At 47.1% G+C, this 7,003-nt stretch overlaps 1 non-coding gene across 1 annotated transcript; it reads left to right on the forward strand.

Annotated features, from left to right (window-relative positions):
- The first annotated feature begins 2,607 nt into the window (after positions 1-2,607).
- trnas-uga lies at positions 2,608-2,689 on the forward strand. Its single transcript has one exon. It is a non-coding gene; the product is annotated as a tRNA-Ser (tRNA).
- The last annotated feature ends 4,314 nt before the right edge of the window (positions 2,690-7,003 follow it).

A 7,003-nucleotide genomic window follows, 5' to 3' on the forward strand; every position in this document is an offset into this window, starting at 1 on the left:
GGGATGGTTCTCAGCAGGTTCCCCCTTCCCGATGCTGGATCCCTCAATCAGGCACTGAGTGCCTTTGAAGAAGGGACCACCCTCCAGGAGACCTCAATCAGCTGCACAGGTCTGCTTGCTGTGCTCCCCACATGGTAACTAGCCTGCCTGCTGCTAGGTTAATACTAACACCATTAACTGCTCACTTAAGGGTTTCAGTTGACGGTGGGGCGGTCCAACCATGGACCTTCCTGTTCCGGACTTAATTTTGGCGGAGGCAGGAAGGCAGTGGGTGCTTGCCTGCCACCTCATGCCTCATTAATTGCCCTTCCTACCTCCAAACATGACTCAAGAGAGAGCATAAAATTCCACCCCAAAGGATTGACAGGCTGGGTCTTTTTTCTCTTGAAAAAATGAAGGCTGAGAGTGACCTAATGAAGGTCCTTAAAATTATGAAAGGTTTTGATAAGCTGGATACAGAGAGAATGCTTCGTCTTGTGGGAAAGAGAAAGAGGCCATCAATATAAGACTGCCCTTGACATCAAGGCAGCATTTGACCAAGTATGGCATCAAGGAGGCCTAGCAAAACTGGAGTCACTGGGAATCAGGGGGAAAACTCCCCACTGGCTGGAGTCATACCTAGCACAAGGGAAGGTCATTGTTGAAGGCCAGTCATCTCAGCTCCAGGACATCACTGCAGGAGTCCTCAAGATAGTGTCCTAGGCCCAACCATCTTCAGCTGTTTCATCAATGACCTTCCTTTCATCATAAGGTCAGAAGTAGGGATATTTGCTGATAATTGCACAATGTTCAGCATCATTCATTACTCCTTAGATACTGAAGCAGTCCATGTCCAAATGCAGCAAGACCTGGACAATATCCAGGCTTGGGCTGACAAGTGGCAAGTAACATTCAAGCCACACAAATGTCAGGCAATGACCATCTCCAACAAATGAGAATCCAACCATCGCCCCTTGATGTTCAATGGTATTACCATCACTGAATCCCCCACTATCAACATCCTGGGTGTCACCATTGACCAGAAACTGAACTGGACTAGCCATATAAATACTGTGGCTACAAGAACAGGTCAGAGGCTAGGAATCATGCAGATATTTCTGAAGACAGAGAGGCATGTTAGTGGGGTGATGAAAAAGGCATATGGACACTTGCCTTTATCAATCGAGGCATAGATTACAGAAGTAGGGAGATCATGCTGGAGTTGTATAGAACCTTGGTGAGGCCACAGCTGGAGTACTGTGTGCAGTTCTGATCACCACATTATAGGAAGGATGTGATTGCACTGTTGGGGGTGCAGAAGAGATTCACCAGGATGTTGCCTGGGATGAAACATTTAAGTTATGAAGAGAGGTTGGATAGACTTGGGTTGTTTTCATTAGAGCAGAGAAGACTGAGGGGCGACCTGATCGAGGTGTACAGGATTATGAGGGGCACGGACAGGGTGGATAGGGACCAGCTGTTCCCTTTAGTTAAAGGATCAGTCACGGGGAGACATAAGTTCAAGGTGAGGGGCAGGAGGTTTAGGGGGGATGTGAGGAAAAACTTTATTACCCAGAGGGTGGTGACGGTCTGGAATGCACTGCCTGGGAGGGTGGTGGAGGCGGGTTGCCTCACATCCTTTAAAAAGTACCTGGATGAGCACTTGGCACATCATAACATTCAAGACTATGGGCCAAGTGCTGGTAAATGGGATTAGGTAGGTAGGTCAAGTGTTTATCATGTGTCGGTGCAGACTTGATGGACCGAAGGGCCTCTTCTGCACTGTGTGATTCTGAGTAACTCATCTGACTCCCCAAAGCCTGTCCACCATCCACAAGTCAAAAGTCAGGAGTGTGATGAAATACTCCCCACTTGCCTGGATGAGTGCAGCTCCCACAACACTGAAGAAGCTGGACACCATCCAGAACAAAGCAGTCTGCTTGATCGGCAGCACATCCACAAACATTCACTCCCTCCACCACTGATGCACAGTAGCAACAGTATACACCATCTACAAGATGCACTACAGGAATTCACCAAGGCTCCTTAGACAGCACCTTCCAAACCCATGACCACTACTGCCTAGAAGGACAAGGGCAGTAGATAAATGGGAACTATCCTGGAATTTCCCCTCCAAGTCACTCATCATCCTGACTTGGGAATATATTGCCATTCCTTCACTGCTGCTGGGTCAAAATCCTCAGACTTCCTTCCTAACAGCACTTTGGATGTACCTCTACCACATGGACTGCAGTGGTTCCAGAAGGCAGCTCACCACCACCTTCTCAAGGGCAACTAAGGATGGGCAATAAATGCTGGCCCAGAAAGCAAAGCCCACATCTCGTGAATGAATAAAATAAAAATTCAATGAGGAATTTCGAAGAAACTTTACCCTAAAAGTGGTGAGAATTTGGAACTCACAACCATAGGGAGTGCTTGAAATCAATAGTTCTGATGCATTTAAGGGGAAGCTAAGCAAACATTTGAGGAAGAAGGGAATTGATGGTTACAGTGGTAGATTTAGGTCAGAAAAGATGGGAGGAAGCTCGAGTGAAGTATAAGTTGCGTGTTCAAATCCCGTCAAGCTCATGGTGTTTCCCTGTAGCTGAACTGCCTGAATTTACCACAGCTGTGATGGCTGAGTGGTTAAGGCATTGGACTTGATGTCCAATGGGGTTTCCCCGTGCAGGTTTGAGCCCTGCTCACAGCTAATCTAGTTATTAAATAAACAGGAGCATTTTGAGTAATTCTTTCCTGATCTCAAGGAAATTGGAAGATTGCTCACAAATTTTCATTGTATGCGCACTGCAACCTTAAAGTGAGTGGGAGCTGCTTAGCTTCCAGACCATGAGGGCCAAGTGGAGGAAGAAACAGATGCACAGATTGAAGCACAAGCAGAGGAAGATGAAGGCAAGGTCCAAGTGAAGCCCGTAACTGAAGAACAGTAATGATTGGTGACTGGCGGCTGTGTTGAAGTTTTGGCTTTGTCAGTAGTCGGTGAATGATTTTCAAGCTTTCATGTTTCAGGGAATACCTGTTTGTTTTATCAGTTACAGAAATTTGTTTTGGAATGCGTTTTATGCAGATTTTTGATGTTATAAAATAAAATTAACAGATTGTTTTGAGAAAAAAAAACACTGGCATAAACTAGTTGGGCCCAATGGCCACTTTCTGTGCTGTATGTCCTATGTAATCAGTCTATAAAGCAGCAAAAGCAGACCAAACCAACAGAGAACTTAATAAGTGATGTCAGAATGACAACATAATCAAGGTAGAGGAAGGAGCAGCGGTATCCAAGGGTTTAAAGGCAAGTCAAGTATCTATAAAACATTTTGACATATAACTTCCAATCTCCAGAGAGCCGTACCCAGAAGATATCCCAGAATATGTACTGGCGGACTCCCACAGAAGGCCCCACTCAAGGACTTCATGAGAATTGCCCAGGAAGCTTAAACTTCTGATGAGCAATCACCCTGCACTGGGAACCATCCAATACTTGGGCCCAAATTTTTCAGATGGCAGGGTCTCACTTCCCTCCATCTGAAGAGTTGGCAGGGAACACATCCCCACCAGCTCTGAGTGTCTTGCAGCAATTTCAAGGTCGAATGAGTGTTAAGTGGCTGCAGGTGGGACTTCTGTCCCTCACGGGGAAGTCCCGCCTTAGAGAGCTGGCAGGCAATCTGATTGGCCAGCAGCTCTCCCGTCTCTGCAGTGACAGGACCTGCAGCGGACAGAAAAAGAAGTGCATCAGGGTGCCTGAGGCTAAGTCCGTGCACCGGAGCCCCAGTGAAGGGAACCAGGGCGGGGAGGATAGGTAAGGCCTGGGAGACGGAACAAAGGAGCGATACGGGTCTCAGGGGAGAGGCCGCAGTGGGGGGAGGTCCAGAGCCAGCGGAGCTTAAAGGGGGTCAGGGCAGCCGACTTCAGGAAGGGGGCTTCTCATGGAGGCAACCCCCACCCCCCCACAACCCCTCAACCGCCCCACCTGCCTGAGATCTAAGTCAGTTGACTTTCGGGCTTGCCCCATGCAAGGTCAATCCTCCTGTCAGCCTAAAAATGGGGTCTGGGCAGAAATGGCCCTTAAGTGGCCTCAACTGGAGCAAGGTCATACTTCCTGTATGAGGCCTTGCCCACCCCAGCATACAATCATAGCATGATCGGAGCAGTCAGGAACCTGGAGGAATCCTGTTCCTTCAATTTCACGCTCCTCCACACCTGCCTAAAAACCTGTCGGTGGAGTAAGTTTAAAATTCAGGCCTCTGATTTAAATCAGAGACTCTGGATGGTTCCAACTATCTTAGCAGAATAGTTACCCAAGATACCTTAGAAGAATTAAATCACTTTTAACTCCTGGGTAAATACAATTATGACCTCCCCCACCTCCCCCTCCCATCCCTCCATGGGATCCCCCCCTCCGACTGTCGTGTTACTATAATGATATAATATATTGGGCTCATGTATATGTTTCTGACGGGATACAGAATGGCCATTCTTATTGCTTGAAGGTAGCCGTTGCATATGCTCTGTTTGGATCAGTGCACGGCTCATTGTAGCTGCATCAGCATTTGCTCTAGTGCACTGCCGCTGCCAATAACTTTTTCTGCCACAAGCCTTGCAAAATTGGTGAAAAGCTGGGAATTTCCTTGATACATGAAGAAATTCACACCTTTCACATGTCTTGATAGGTTTGGGTGTTCTAGTGATTGCATCAAGAATTGGGGTTGTACTAAGGACTTGCAAGCTTTGTCAACCTGCAAGGATCGCTTTGTGCTTACGTTCATCCTTGAGTAGCTCATTGATGCTATACGTTTTGTGTTTGTCGAGCAGATCTTTCTGGAAAGCTTCCATGGGAGTGGATGCAATCACCAACTCAAAAATTCTGTCTGCTAGCTCTACATTTGAAAATCACAGTACATACTCTTTTATCTGCATCTGCTGACAAAGTGGTCTATGGGTTCCGTAGGCTGTTGTCAAAATGACATAAACTCCAGTCAATAATTGTGGAAGTTGAATTTGATTTTGAACAGGTCTTCTAATGTAGTTCAAATCTGTTGGGGATCCTTTAGCTCCTCTTCTGTTAATCTTGACGTATTCAGTCTGTGTAGACCTTCATTCTCAATTACTTGACGAATTTTTATGAATTGCTTATCTGGTTCAGATATACCTGAATCAAGAAACCATAGCTCTGTACGCTGTTTAAATTTTGAATTTGGATAGTAAGTCAGTTGCATCCCAATTCAAACTGGGGAATTTTGTGGACATCGTGACCATATCCCTTTGACCTTCCTTCTCTAGTACCTTTGATAAGTGTTGCTGTAGCCGCTTTTGCATGCTTTTCTGAAGCTCAACCCACAGAAATGAGTTGTGGCGGAAACGCATCACAGAGTAATGAGGTCTTTGCTTTCGTTCACTTAACTGTTCAGCTTACTTACTCCTGAAGCCACCTTTGTTAATGGCAACCCTCTCTGGCCCAAGTTGTATGACTTATTTTTGTTTGACTCTCCCTTGCTCGCTATCGATCCGATCCACACCCTAGTCACTTGTCTTTCTCGACTGAGCTGATACAGTGCTGGTCCTCTCGACTTGCTGTTCCACTCACAGAACTGGCAGGCTATGCGCTGCAATCTCAACACGAGGGATCCATCTGCTTACCAGCTCTTTACCTGAGCACTAGATCTGCGCTGTGTCTCCAAAGCTTTTCTTCACAGTCACCATGCTGCAATTTCAACACAACAATGCTGTGACTCCATTGCAGTCTGTCCAAAATCTTGAGAGTCATCTCATGCCATGTAGTATGATCTAAGGCTGTTCACTATGTCACACCTGTATTTAATCTTGCTGCCACCTGTCTCACCACCGCTGGTCACAATGTCATGTTATTATAATGAAATAATACCTTGGGCTTATTTTACTGTACAAGACATAAGGCACCAATCGCTCATAAGTGATTGGATAAACATGTGGGTTCATTTATTAAGACGAGACACTTGAGAACAGTTATACTTAGATAGAGAGCTTAAAGGCATCAGAGCTGTGTGTGTGTGCTCTGCTCAAATCAAAAAGTGAAACTAAGATTGGATCATACAACACATTTCCCTTCTCATGATGTAATGTCGATATCCCTTAAAGCCATATGACAACACCATCTACCTACCTGACCCCCAAATAGCCCATCCTTACCCCTGACTACCCCACAGTCCCACCCCACACTACCCTCCACCCTGACTACCCTCCCGATTCCCCCGAGTAGCCCCCAGCTACCCTGCTCACCTCCCCAACTACCCTCCAGACATCCCTATTACCCCCCACCGCACGACAACTCTCCAGACCCCCAGCTACCCTGCTCACCCCCGACCCCCTAACTTTCCCCCCGCCCAACTCCTGACCCCACTGACCATCCAACCCCCATCCCACAATGACCACCCAAACCCCCAACCATCTGACACCCCTGACCACCCAACCCCCAGCCCAACTATGTGACCACCCCCATCCTACCCACTTACTTTAACTTACACACTTACCTTCTCCCTGGCTTCTCAAAGTGGCTGGGACCTTTCAACTTATCTGCTTTACGGCAACTAGTGTGGTAAAAAAGGGGCGTGGCTTACTTTCATTCAATTCTGTTGCAGAAGACTGAAGACCTCGGGAACCTGCTACACTGCACATTTCTTACCCGGCTCGAGGCGGTAGGTCAAGCAAGAAAGGTGCAGCTGCATTCTAGTGTAAGTAAAAAGGAGTGGAGTGGCAATCCGACTGTGATTGCAACTCCTCAGAGGTGGTTTGTGTGGTTAATCTACTTAGGGCCATAACTTCCGAGCTCCAGCACAGTGTGTCTGGGGGGTACCCCAAAAATGCGCCGGGTTGCCTCTCATTCTCCTAAACTCCAATAAGTACAGGCCCAACCTACTCAACCTCCCGTCATAAGGAAATCCCTCCATACCCGGGATCAGCCTAGTGAACCTTCTCTGGACTGCCTCCAATGCCAGTATTTCTTTCCTTAGATAAGGGGACCAAAATTGTTCAC

This window comes from Carcharodon carcharias, chromosome 2, assembly GCF_017639515.1.
Source record: "Carcharodon carcharias isolate sCarCar2 chromosome 2, sCarCar2.pri, whole genome shotgun sequence".
Taxonomy (NCBI): Eukaryota; Metazoa; Chordata; class Chondrichthyes; order Lamniformes; family Lamnidae; genus Carcharodon; species Carcharodon carcharias.